Source organism: Symphalangus syndactylus, chromosome 4 (assembly GCF_028878055.3).
Source record: "Symphalangus syndactylus isolate Jambi chromosome 4, NHGRI_mSymSyn1-v2.1_pri, whole genome shotgun sequence".
NCBI classification, from domain to species: Eukaryota; Metazoa; Chordata; class Mammalia; order Primates; family Hylobatidae; genus Symphalangus; species Symphalangus syndactylus.
The window spans coordinates 54959101-54973993 of NC_072426.2; positions in this window are offsets into that span (position 1 = coordinate 54959101).

The following is a 14893-nucleotide window of genomic DNA, read 5'->3' on the forward strand; positions in this document are numbered from 1 at the left end:
AAATAGAGACATAAATGAAAAACCTTATACATAGTAGGCAGTTACTTTTTTCTCTTTATAAAGTTCAATGATCTCCCAAATTTGGAAATTGCAGGCATAGCCTCAGAACAAGTATCATAAGGATGTTTCAATTACTCCATAGCTCATGGTCCCAACATACATGTTTTAAAATGTCACATAATTGAAGAGCATTTTTAACAACACATTAGACTTCCAAAGACATATTTGGCTTTCTATTATGAATTCCAATATTTAAAAATCTTGGGAGAAAGTCTTATGTAATATAGTAAGCCAAATGCAAGCCTTGTTTTATTTATACTAAATAGCCTCTAACCCCAGTCCACTATGTTGTACAAGATTTATTTACAAAGTCTTCAGCCAAAGATAGAGTTCCATGAGTTCTGAGTATACATGAACTTCCCTCCATTCCCCTTGGTCAGTTTTTCTGCTGTGACTTTGATTTTGCATGTTTTTCATTTACATTTAGAAAAAAAAAATTGCTATGAAAAGAATTTTTTTCCAGTAAGCACTATTTTCATTTGAGTATAATATTTAGAACTAAAATTAAATGTATTGAATATATTCATATATAGATTATAAATGTTGTAGATGGTGACATGATTCTTATATCGTAAGTCAGATAGTTATATAACTTTTGAAATATAATTTTCAAATAAAATATAATTTTCAAAATGTTTCATGAGTTCAGCTGACACATCCCTTGAAGAGCACTCAAATTTCTTCCCTTGGAATACCAGAAATAACACACAAATTTCCTATCTTTTAAAAGGTAGAAAAATCCAAGTTTCTCCTGCTAAGTGAAGTACATGCTATTCTTCAAGATAATTGTCATGTGGCTACTTTGGATAGCTATCTAATCTGGTACTCTACCAAGAGAGAATATTATTTGAAAGGAAACTGTATTTGTATGAGGTGTGGGGAAGGAGATTCTAAAAGTATGAAAATCCTCAACCAAATCTTCAGCATTTTATCAAAACCAAGTCTTTTCAGCATATTAATAAAATTAAAAAGGCCAGACATGGTGGCTGATACCTGTAATCCCAGCACTTTGAGAGGCCAAGGTATGTGGATCACCTGAGGTCAGGAGTTCGAGACCAGCCTGGCAAACATGGTGAAACCCCACCTCTACTAAAAATACAAAAATTAGCTGGCCGTGGTGGCAGGCCCCTGTAATCCCAGCTACTTGGGAGGCTGAGGCAGGAGAATCGCTTGAACCCAGGAGGCAGAGGTTGCAGTGAGCCAAGATCCTTACCATTGTACTCCAGCCTGGGCAACAAGAGAGAGACTCCATCTCAAAAATAAAACAAAATAAAACTAAAAAGTGAGGTAAGCATATTTGAAAGTAATATTCATTTTTATCACTCATTTTGATACTATTCTTTGTATAAGTGTTTGTAAAATTATTTCCTAATTGAGATATTAATATATAAAATTTTATGTAGTGAAAAGCCACTTTCTACATAAATCTGACTCAACTATAGATTTGATGTTAAGCAAAGCCATTGCCTATTCCTGAGACTACCAGCTATGCCTAATAACATAGCCACAGACATGTGCAGAACAATTATACTGTTTAAAATGCTTTCATATACATTACCATTTATGATTTAACCAAATATAGTTATGGACTTCAGTAAATTCTTTTGAATTGGTCAAAATGTAAAAAACACCCCAAAACTATATTTATATCTCAAATAACTGTTATTAGCATTTTGCTGATAAATAGAGCATTTTGCCAGAAAAATAAACATAGGTTTTAAACACATATATCAGAAAAGTGGTTTCTCATTTGAAGATAAAAATGCACATACCATGGCTATTGTGAATCTTTTTCCATTCACCATTTTAAATATATAAAATATAACCTGCAATATAACCTGAATGGGGTCACCCAGGGCACCGGCCAGATATCACAAAGCTTGGGGACTAGGGCCTGACATGTTAAAACCAGGCTAGGAATTCTGCAAGAAGGAGCCAAAACCAGAAAGGAAATGGAGGGTCCAAATCATTGATCTTAAAAAGCATGAAGAGTCATAGTTGTAGAAACCAAGTATGAACAACAGAACCACAGCCTGGATCAGGGCTGGCAATGAGAATATAATCCAAGGGGCAAATAATAGGTAGAAGTGGACTGGAATGGGAGCGTGCAGAAAGTCCTGGGATTACTGAGTATGGAATTAGAGTGTGAGTTGTACACCTTCATCAATCAGCTGGTACCAAGGCATGAGGATAACCCTTACTTAAAGATGCATGTAGGAGAAGAGAGATAATATAGACCAAGTCTTGTTAATTTTAACTATATACCTCATTATGTTGTTGTTAAAATGCAATTCTAAGATATTTTCTTTTCTTTCTTTTTCATTTTTCCTTCTTTTTTCTTTTTTTTCAGGCTGATCATAGCTCACTGTTACCTCAAACTCCTAGGCTTAAGCAATCCTCCCATCTCAGCCTCCTGAGTAGCTGATACTACAGGCATGTGCCACCATAGCTGGTTAATTTTTTGTAGAGATGGGGTCTTGCTATATTGCCCAGGCTGGGAGATTTGATTTCTTATCTAGAATGCTTTAGAGTAGTCAGGCAGTTGCTGACTGCTTCTTATTGATCTGAAATTTTCAAACTAAGATTTTTTGGAATCATATTCTGTAATTAATATTTATAAGTGGCTGAGCGCAGTGGCTCACACCTGTAATCCCAGCACTTTAGGAGGCAGAGGCAGGCGGGTTGCCTGAGGTCAGGAGTTTGAGATCAGCCTGGCTAACATAGAGAAACCTGGTCTCTACTAAAAATACTAAAATTGGCCGGGCGTGGTGGTGCATGCCTGTAGTCCCAGCTACTCGGGAGGCTGAGGCAGGACAATTGCTTCAACCCAGGAGGCAGAAGTTGCAGTGAGCCGAGATTGTGCCACTGCACTCCAGCCTGGGCAACAGAGCAAGACTCTGTCTCAAAAAAAAAATTATAAGTAATTATATATAAGTACTTAGAATGATTATTAAATATCTACTAAATTAAAAGAAAATTATTTACATGTCATTTTGAAGACACTAAGTCTTAAATTCTTCATTCTGATAGACAAGAAGAAAAAAGCATTTTATAAAAGCAGCAGACCTAGCAGTTTGACTGGCAAATGATACATACTAAAAATTATTTGTTGATTGAACAGTGAACTATTTCTGATTTGTTGCGACTTAGAATAGGTCCTTTAAAAGTCTTCTCATTGGCACTTTTAAGAAGTAAAGAAATAATTACTACAATGTGATGTAACTTTTTCTTGTTGTTCTCCTTTTTACCTACATGTGTTGATATAATTCCAGCAGAGCCATTTACATGATTCTGAATTCTGACTTTAATTATACACATAGGGTCTTCTTAAACTAAGAACTGTGCTTAATTGTCCCTCCTTTTAGTTTTCACAAAGGATGTTTCTGCCTCATGTTACTTTTGATTTGTAAAACATACACTTTTCTGAAATATCAAACTGTGTTTTGTGAGGTTAAAGGAACATAACTCTCTTTTAGAGGATGTCAGTTGGTACAGGAACAATAACATGGTAAAATAGCTGCTCAAAGGTAAGTTTTCAAAATGCATATTTCTATTGACTCAGTGTGAATTAGCTTGATCCACAAATCAAACTCCAGAAGTAGTAGTAAGAAGTAAACTGAGGGGCATGAAAAAAGAATAGAAACATGCTAAGATCTCAAGGGAAATTTTAGGAATAAAGTATAACACTCCTAAGGGCCTGAAAAATCAAAAGTGGTACTCTACTGCAACTTGACACCAACGTGTGTCTTGAATTAAATATTTGAAATAGCATTGTTATTCAGAGGCAAGTATGTAGATTAAAAAGAAAAGGTAAAATTCCCCCAACTAATACTAATACAGAAAGCCATTTTTCTTCTCCTTTTTTCCTGACCCATATCCCACATGATAGAATTGACCTTCACTATTTACTGGCCCAGAAAGAGAAATCACACATTGCCCCAAAGGTCGACCTGCCAAGAGTAGGAAACAGTTATTCTGGGAACTAAAGAGCATTGATGAGTCTCTCGGAAATTGCACCTACACCTCTTGGTTTCCTTCTTTCAGCTCCTATTTTTCTATGCAAATCAGTGCAGAGAGTTTTTTCCTAGTTCCAGTGCAACCAACCATGTAGCTGCTGTAGACATGAGCGATTGGGGGACATGGTGATGTTGATTAAATTAAAGTTTGATCATCGAGAATGGGTTCGGGGAGCTAGATTCTTCTGTGCCCAATACAGTACATATTTTCATTTTCCTCAGATGCTGCACTGGAAATTTAATGTATTTGTTTGTGAACTAGGTGTTTTCCAATATCCTGAGAGACTGCTAAAAAAAAAATACACACACAGGTACTTGTACATAGCGGAGAGACAAATAGACCAAATGAGTTGTAGTAAAGCTTAGCTGAATCTTCAAACTAAAAAGATGTCATCACCATCAGCAAAAAAAATCTTCAGAATCAGACTGCCTGAAATCTCACCCAAGGTAGAGGTACCCAAAGTGATTTTTATCATAGAAGCCTTAGAAATTGTCAGAAAAAGACTTTTACAGACTGTCTGCTTAGCTTCAACTGTCAAAAAAAATGGTGATGCTAACCTTATCTGTTTTCCTCCCTACCTCACTCCCATCTCCCACCACACACACATATGCAAATGCACAAACACACACATTCACGAATAGGAATGGTCCCTACAATACTTAACACCCTCTGGACAAGGTCAGTCAGTGGTCCTTCATTTATCTTCCTTCTGCTCTTTCCTCAGACCAGAGATTCAAGATTTGAACATATGTACACACTCGTTTGGCTAACAGTCCAGCAAATTCCAGTACTCTAAGGATTAACTAGTCACTTTATTTCTTTTGGAAGGCTGTGCTATAACTGAAGCCTAACATTTTGTTTATCTTCCACTGTTTATCTTCCAAGGAGCATGCTCCAATGCACTCATCATGACAAAGTACCTGCTGTGGAAATGTATTTTAAGATTGTGAAATGTGAAAGCTTTTTGGAGGAAGAGGAGTTATTATCTAATTTTAAAAAGTTTTGTTCCTTTGTAGAAGTGGACAATATATAAGTTTCTTAGAGATTTTAAACAAACTCAACTTATTGAAGTAGCATTTCTAGTCCCTTTTTTGTGTATAAAGTTAAACAGATCCACCTTTATGGTAAATGGATATTTGAAACTAATAAATATAAACACTTTCCTTTTAAGTTAATTGCTTTGACCTCCTCCTCCTACGACAACACTTTTTGGAGAACTGCTAAAAAAAACAGTAAAAGAAATACTTGTGTTTCAGAGCTCTTTATTTCCCCTGGTCAGGCAGTAGTGTGGGTTCTGAAGAATAATGCAAAGATTCAGTGGCAGGAAGTTAAAAAGAGAATAAAGAAAACCAAAGATGATGTAACAACCCCACAAGCTCGCCCATTAACCCATGAATGACACAAAATGGATTACGAGTGAGCTTATTTTTTTGTTTCAATTGACAGCTAAAGAAGAGTAGCTTTACAAAATTTTGTAAAGCGTGATAGAAAGAAGTCTCTCTCAAAATTCTGAAGTCCCTATTTTTTTCTCTAAATTAATGTCAACATTAGAACTGTTTAAACTAACGTATCATTGAGAAAAGGAATTAGTAAAATTTTAGTTTCTTCTCTAGATATAGTTTCATGAAAATAAATAGAAAAAAGGAAATTCAGTGACTCTATTCCTTGGCATAATAGCTAGATCTTTGGCATTCAAATATAAACAAATAATTCTAATGTGATGTAAGTGCTATACTCAAAGTACATGTTATGAGAAGACAGATTTAAAATGTTATCAGTGGTAATTAAAATATACATTCTTAGCCTTTATTTGACTTACATGTTATTCAATTAACACTTGATATTCAACAAACATTTATTGATCATATATTATATGCCAAATATTTACATTTTAAACAATGCCAACTTTTATCTCAAATTTTCTTTTGAAACAAAGATTATTAAATAAATGAGAATTCATGGAGAAAGACAATGATTTGCCTTTGGAACATCAGAGGGAGAAAGAATTCAGAGGTCTAACTAGGACCAGAGGTGTGTTGGTAAACATTTTACAATCCATTCTCCACTACCCTGATTTGTAGTGTTTGCCAATTTGCATGGTGTAAATATGAACACAATGTCTGATTTCAAGCTACCCACCTGACATTACTGAATGCAGAGTTGGAAAGAGATGCACACAAAGCATTCTCTGATCCATTATGAGCTTGCTGTAGCATTTCACTGTTAGTACCCACCGGACAGTGGCTTTCTAGGGTCACCCTATGACTCTATTTATGACTACCTAACAGTCCTAACAGTCAGGATTGAGAGGTTGAATAGCTTTGCAGAGTGACTCATAATTGCCCATAGACATATTTATATAGGACCCCATTATGTTTATCTCTTTTCTTCTCTGGATTTTAGAGCATTCACTCACACATCCTGGCTCTCTTTAGCCTTCTGCCACATTAAGCACCTGACCTCTGTTACTGTAAAGAGAAATGTAGCTTCTGCTTTGGGAAGCTGGCAATAACTTTGAGCTACTTCAGCAAAATGCTTCCCCATTTTGTCACACAGAATATTAAAAAGATATACAGTCGGGGATGAGATTTAATAAAATTAATAAATGTTTCTGCTTCATCAAGGATATTCTCAAAGAATGCTTGCAGTTTTTCACTGAGAACATGTAGAGATGAAGAATTTAATGACTGTAAACACAGTTTAGTGCCTCAGCCTTGATTAGAGCTAAATTTCCAGAGCTATAGCTTCTGTACCAGCAGTGAAAATGTCAAAACAATTTAAAGGACCAATAATGTCTTAGTGTGATTATGAAAATAATTTTTACCATGCAGATCTCATGAAAGGATCTCCAGGAACCTCTAGGGACCCACAGATAACACTTGGAGAACCACCACCCTAGCCCAAAGTCACAAACACGTCTTGGTTTGGTTATTGCCATAGCCTCCTAATCAGGTTCCTAAATTCATTCTGGCTACCTTGTAATCCATTTACCAACGAAAGCCAAACAGAGCTTTTAATAAGGCAATTCTAGTCATGTCATTTTCTATTCAAAACACTTTTATGGCTTCCCGTTAGTCTTAGGGCAAAATTAAAACCTTCACCATGGCTGAGAGAGCTTTTACCACCTGGTCCCTTGCTATTACCCAGCCTCATCTCTCTCAGATCTCCTTAATCTATTTGCAACAGCCACACTTGCTTCTTTCTCCTTTTCAAACATTGCAGATTCATTCTTGCCCCCAGGGTCCTTGCATGTGCTCTTTTTTGTTCTTATAATGCTTTCTCTATGTTTCATTTACCTAATTCGACCCGTCCCTTAACTATCAATTTAATCACACTCTAAGAGGCTGTCTTAGAATTCCATCAGATTAGGTTCCCCCACATATTCTTTAGCAAACAGTCTTGTAATTATGTAATTAATGTAGTACTTATTTATTATTATTATCATTTTTTGAGACAGAGTCTCCCTCTGTCGCCCAGGCTGGAGTGCAATGGCACAATCTCAGCTAACTGAACCTCCACTTCCCGGGTCCGAGCGATTCTCCTGCCTCAGCCTCCTGAGTAGCTGGGATTACAGGCGCACACCACCATGCCTGGCTAATTTTTGTATTTTTAGTAGAGATGGGGTTTCACCATGTTGGTCAGGCTGGTCTCAAACACCTGACCTCATGATCTGCCTGCCTCAGCCTCCCAATGCAGTACGTATTTTTGAGGTCCTCCATGAGACTATAATTATTTGCAAGGAAAAGACTATCTGTCTTGCTCTTCGTTGTATCCCTAGTGCTTGGCATAGATTAAGGGCTTCTAATGTTGTCTGATTTTACTTAAGGGTGTCACCTAAAATGAAAAAGAAAGAATTGGAAGATTACCTACACATAAATATCGGTCTGTCTGCTCTTTTGAACGTATACAACACTGACTTGTGGCCCTTCGAAGGAACAAGAAAGCACCTTAATCTAGCTTTGAAGTACTTGACCAAAAAAAAATAATAATAAAATAAAAGAAAAAAGAAAACTAAGCAAACTGGAAGGTGCAGAGAAGACATCTCTCAACCCCAAGAATTCAGAGGTAAGATTATGGAAGCCAGATCAGGATAGCTGTACTCAAAACTGAAATTCAACCCTAGTAATGAAGATTTTGTTCCAATTATACCTTAATCCCTCTTCTCTTTAAGGTGATGACGCTCCAAGGAGGTTGCTGAATTCTTCATTCAAATAGACTCAGACCATCTGTATACAATGTCCAGCAAAAGTCTGAGCTTTAGCAGTAGGCATAGCTTAGTCCCAAGCATGGATTTCTACTACACTTTAACCACTCGTTTTATTCCCTTATCTATTCCTCCATGCCAGATAAATATTGAAGTCTTGTTCCAGCTCTAAGTCAAGTCTGTACTTCTTGACTTTCTGAAAAAATTGTCATGCTCCCAAGCTTAACTCTACAGTAAGTTTTTCACGTCTAGAAAATGTTGTGGCTATTAAAGAAATATGTGCCAAAAATTAAGTAATTCCAGGAAGGCTCAAAGTTCTTCTGCAGATTATACTCATTATGGCTTGAACATGCCTTAGACTAGGTGACGACCAGTATGTAACTGGACACAGTAGCCTAAGAAGATATTATTGGAAATTATAATTTTCTATATTTATTTTTTGCTCAGTTCAAACTATGGCATAAAATGATTCAAGACCTCCTAAAACACTCTGGTAAATATTCTCTATTAATTCTACTAAGATAAAATTAATGCATCTTACACAATGCAGTGTATGAACAATTCATAGTAAGTTGTAAAACTTAGGGTCACTTGGTGCTGAAAAGTGAAAGCTTTGTTTAAATGGCTAAATATTTTATTATAAATGTCTCAACTACACTTAGAAGCAAATATGAGACATTATTTCCTGTAGTATTTTTCCCAAACCTAGAGTTTGTTTTAATAAGACAAAGGTTAAACACTGCAGTGAATTATGTCTGCACCAATGTGCAAACACCTTTTTCTTTTTGCTTGTCCTTGCAAATTTTTGAAGTCTGATATTTATTACATCATGTTTGAAAAAGAGAGAGATTAAAGTGAAGCTTGAAAAAGAGAAGACGGTGACTGGAAGAAATCTAATTACAGAGACCTAACACAATTGGGTCAGCAAGAGGGTAAGAATTAATGCATTTATAATGGAAATGGGAACTTTTCTGGAACATAGCTGATACTGTGCCACGGCCTTGGAAACCCACTCAGATGTAATCAGTCATTTTTTTAGACTACATTTGAGACAGGAATCCCAAGTTGAAAAGTTCAGGGTAGGATGTTAGCATCTAGGGGAGAGCTAGTGATTGTGCTGGAAACCTAGAAATCAAGAGACAACTGAAGGGGCTGATCGCTGAAAGGAAGAAAGCACCAGAAATTCCGATCCTGTAAGTGTGTAAACGTCAAGGAAAAATTCAATCTTCCGCAGCAGTTAAATTATATTGTTATTTAAAAATTTGGAATATACCTTTGTCCATTTATATTTGCTGTTTCTAATTTCCTTTTCTATGTGCAGCATTTAATTTTAGGCTAATTACTCAACTGATGAATCACACAGTACTCCCCAGTACTATTCTACCTCCTTTAAGGACATTTTTACTCACTGAAAGCTATAAAATGAAATAACTCATCTACGATGTATCATAGACAACTTTCTTGATCACAGAAAACTTACTGTGCAATTTGTGCATTATCCTGATTCTTGCTTTTGCTTTCCTTTTTGCCTCCTTTAGGCTTGCTTCTCCAGAGCTAAAGAAAGGGGACAAGCAAGGCTTTAAACTCAGTCTAGTCATGGTATTTATTAGTGGGTGGCTTTGAGGAGAGACCAGAAAACAAGAGTTTACAAGCAAAAGTGAGGTTTGTAAATTATCCATAAGTCTAATTGATTCATGTGATCAATTCTCCCTTTTTTCAGAACAGCACTGTCTAATGGAGCATTTGGATATATTCTGTATCTATGTCATTCAATGTGGTTGCCACTGGTCCAACTGAGTAACTGAATTTTTAATTTTATTTTAATTTTAATAAATTTAAATTTAAATAGCCACACATAGTTAACAGCTATCAGACAGGACAATGCAGCTCTAGAATATGCCTTTCTAGTTATCACATCCAGCAGTACAATATAATTTCATAAACTCCAAATTTACTATTTTGGAAACCATAGTCTTTTCACATGGATTGAACTAGTTTACCATTGACATCTGTACTTTGAAGAAAATGTCAGATGATTGCATTAATAATGTAAAAACCATTATAGATTAAAAGTTTAACTTTCATAAGGGCATGAGCTAGTTATAAGAACTAGCATAAAACTTTTAGAATTATTTATAAATTAATATAGATAATTGATAATAAATTTGTTAGATAATGAATCACATTAGTGACTCATTAATGTGAAGCAGGTCTAAAGGAAACTTGAAGCCATCCTTTATTTATTTATTTAAACTGTATATGCCAGACACGGGACTAGTGCTGCAGATTTTTTAAAAAGACTAGCCATCAAGAAGCTCATTTATATTTTTAAAGATATCATTAGTGCTTTATCTAATGTATTTTATATTTCATACTTTTTATATAAATAGGACTGAACTTTTCCCAAATTAGTACAAGATAATGATGTTTTTAATATTGTATTTAATTGAACTTTGCAGTGATTATTATTTATGTGACTATAAGTTATTTTAGTATACTATATTAGCATATCGTACAATCTTATGGTATATCTTTATGTATACAACACACATATAATTGTTTTAAATTTTCTTTACAGATTTAGGTAACAGTTAAAAAATTTTTCCAGTATTTAAACCCTGATTTAGTTTTTTTTACAGCATATAGCATTTACATATTAATATAAGTATATATACTAATATAAATACAGCATTACTTATAGTAAGTCGTATAACTATACTCATATAAGTATAAGCATATAAGGTATAATTTAACTTTATATATACTTATATAACCATAAGAATAAACATAAGTATTAATATATGACTAATATAAGGATAAATACTAATAGTTTCTTCTTTTAATTTCCTGCATTAGTATTTTTTTTTTTAAATGGAGTTTTGCTCTAGTTGCCCAGGCTGGAGTGCAATGGTGAGATCTCGGCTCACTGCAACCTCCACCTCCTGGGTTCAAGTGATTCTCCTGCCTCAGCCTCCTGAGTAGCTAGGATTACAGGCATGTGCCACCACGCCTGGCTAATTTTGTATTTTTAGTAGAGACGAGGTTTCTCCATGTTGGTCAGGCTGGTCTCGAACTCTGGACCTCAGGTGATCTGCCCGCTTCAGCCTCCGAAAGTGCTGGGATTACAGGCATGAGCCACCGTGCCCAGCCTTAGCACACCTAATATGTACACCTAATGTGTATAATTATTAATAAAATTTATGACTTAATTTATACTTAATGAAAATTAATATGTTAACTTTTTCAGGAATATTGATGATGGGCTATAGAGCCAGACAGCCAGACTATTCAGTAACTAGCTTTCTCACATACCAAATACAATCCTGAGCAACCCTCAGCTTATCTGTGCTTCAATTTCTTCACTAGGAAAGTGAAAAATAATTACAGCTTCCTTATAGGGTCATATCGAGAATTAAATAAAAAGATTCATAACAAGTGCTTTACATAGCCCCTGATACATACTAAGTGCTCAATAAAATTTCATTATTATTATTATTAAAAATATTGCAAGATAAACAATAAATTTGAGACCCTATATCACTTTCTTCAAGGTAATAGTGGAGGAGGAGCTTGCCAATGCTCAATGTATACTATACCAGGTGATATTTGACTACACACAAAACTAAATTAGGGTTTAAATACTGGAAAATTTTTACTCACTGGTATCTTTACTTTCTTATAGAATGTTAATTTACTTACTCTTTTCCTCTAAGATTGGAAAATTCACAACTTTTTGTACTTTATTTTGAAGAGTACATATTTGACATGGAGTCATTACAGAAGATGTGTCCCATGTCAAAAACATTTTTTTTGCTGGCAGACATGTATATGAAATTGAAAATATGGGCTTTACTCAGTATGCCTATAAAAACAAAGAACGAATATATTAAACAGTTTTAAACTTCTAAGGAAATGCTTTTGTAAATAAATACAATCCTAGAAAGGATGTAATATTTGAGAAAAGCTCTGCTCCAAAAGCATGATCAGAGATTTTCAAGTAGAGCATTGAATTCGATTTCTAAATACCACCATGTATTCTGTAAACAGATTTAGCTGACAACACAAATTAAATTGGAAAAACTGAACATCTCAGTTATGTCAATTTGCTCAGGCCTCAAAGACATACATCTTTGAAGTAATGCTTAAGTCAATACTACGGAATATGCAATATTTCATGAGATCCATTTAAACCTTGCATTTAAAAGCACACGCTTGTAATTGCACTACTTAACTTTAGTCTTATAGGAGACTTGAAGGAAACAACTGACTCCAAACTACAGAACTAAATAGGGAAATGTGAGCAGTAAGCCAAGTGTGCTTTTGAATCCCCATTTCTCTCTTTGTATTAATTTTGAGAACATTAGCTGCTATAAGAAATAAACTTACAAATACAGCAGAAGTTTATTTCTCACTCATGTAAAGTCCAAAATAGGAGTTCTCACCGACAGATGATCTCCTTTGAGCAGAAATTCAGAGGCCCAAACTTCTTCCAGCATTGGCTCCATTGTCTTCAACATGTTGCTTCCAATATGGCCATCCTTGTCTTCATCTAATAAAAAAAGCAAATAACAAGTAGTTCAAGTAGAAAGATTTCCTAGACCAGACCTGGGAGAGAGACAAATACCACTTCCATTTATATTCCATTGGCTGGAACTCAGTCATACGGCCACACCTCACTGTAAGGGAAGCTGGGAAATTAGTCTAAAATATTCCTAGAATGACAGTCATCAATGCCACATGATTCTTGATAAGCCTACACAATATAGCTTCTTCTTAGTCACTAGTCATTTCCCAGCTGCCTCTGTTGCCGCTTTAATTGCTGGAGGAAATCCATCCCATTAATTCATTCACAGTTATGTGTCAGCCCTGGATGTGCATTTTAAAAGCAGAGGGCTGAAGAATGATTACTCACTCCATAAAAAGACAAATGGAGGAATTTTTTGTTTGTTTGTTTGTTTGTTGTTTTTGCGGGGGAAGGTGTTTTGTTTATTTGTTTGTTTTTGGTAGGATAGGATCCAAAAATATTTTAAGTAAGATCTACTTAGTTCATGAATAAGGCAAGTTCTAAAAAGCAGTCCGTTTCTTAGAAATAGAGAGGGCCAGGCGCGGTGGCTCATGCCTGTAATCCCAGCACTTTGGGAGGCCGAGGCAGGCGGATCACGAGGTCAGGAGATCGAGACCATCCTGGCTAACACGGTGAAAACCCGTCTCTACTAAAAATACAAAAAATTAGCCGGGCGTGGTGGCGGGCGTAGTCCCAGCTACTCGGGGCGGCTGAGGCAGGAGAATGGCGTGAACCTGGCAGGCGGAGCTTGCAGTGAGCTGAGATCGCGCCGCCGCACTCCGGCCTGGGTGAAAGAGCGAGACTCCGTCTCCAAAAAAAAAAAAAAAATAGAGAGAGAGGATACAAATTAAAGAATAAATATTATAAACAACATCTATTCAATTCTGAGTTTTTTCTCATTTCTTTAGATATTCTTAATGTACAGTATTAGTAGGTTAGTGTCTCTGTTGGTATTGGGTAAAAGGCACACTTTATCAAGCCAATGAGAGACCATTGTGTCTTAATTCCTATGTTGGGTTAGCATATATAAGAGGTCTCATAGAAATTTCCAATGTAACATGTTCCAAAACTGAAATCTTGACTGTCCTCCACAAACCTTTTCCACCCTCATCTCTTCCCTTGCCTGTTGATGCAACTCTATCTTAAGAGTTGCACAAGACCAAAACTTTTTTTGACTCCTCTCCTCTCAGACCTCTTATCCAAGCTTCCGGGAGTTCCTGTTAACTCTACATTCAAAATGCCCAGAATAAACACCAGCTTGGGCAACATAGCAAGACCCTGTCTCTATTTTTAAGATAATAAAAATAAAATAAAAATTAAAAAAACAAAATACCCAGAATATGAACACTTCTCCTCATCCTCATTCCTGGTTTGAGCCCCCATCATTTCTTACATGGATCACGAAATAGCCTTCTAAATACTATTGTGTCTGTAATTCCCACCCCTAAACATGCGCGCGCGCACACACACACACACACACACATACACACACACACACACCTACTCTCAACTGAGGGGCAAAAGTAGAAGCAGTGAAATTAGTTAGGAGATCACTGCACTAATTCAGGTAAGAGATAACTCCTACTGTTCTTCTCTCACATGGTCCACTTCACCCATATTGACGTCTTCGCTGTTTTTGGACAAATTAGATATTCTCTCACCTTCCTTACTAATGACAAATGTCACCATTTCAATAAGGCTTATCCTGAGTGTCCTATTAAATAGTCCAATGTGCTAACCATCCTTCCATCCAGAATTTCCAAAACCTCTTAAACTTATTTTCCTTTTTAATGTAATTATATAATGCTTACTAACGTACTTTATATTGTGCGTACTTCTTTGTGTTTACTGTTTGCCTCTCTTCCAGAATGTAAGCTCCACAAGAGCAGAGATTTCTTTTGTAGTTTTTTTCTCCCTGGGGCTGTCCTTCTAGAGCCTAGAAGAGTACCTAGCACATAAAAGACGCTCTATAAATATTTATTGAATGTTCAATGAATTTTTCTAAACAGAAATATATAGTTTAAAAATTGATGATCCCATCAGGTTTA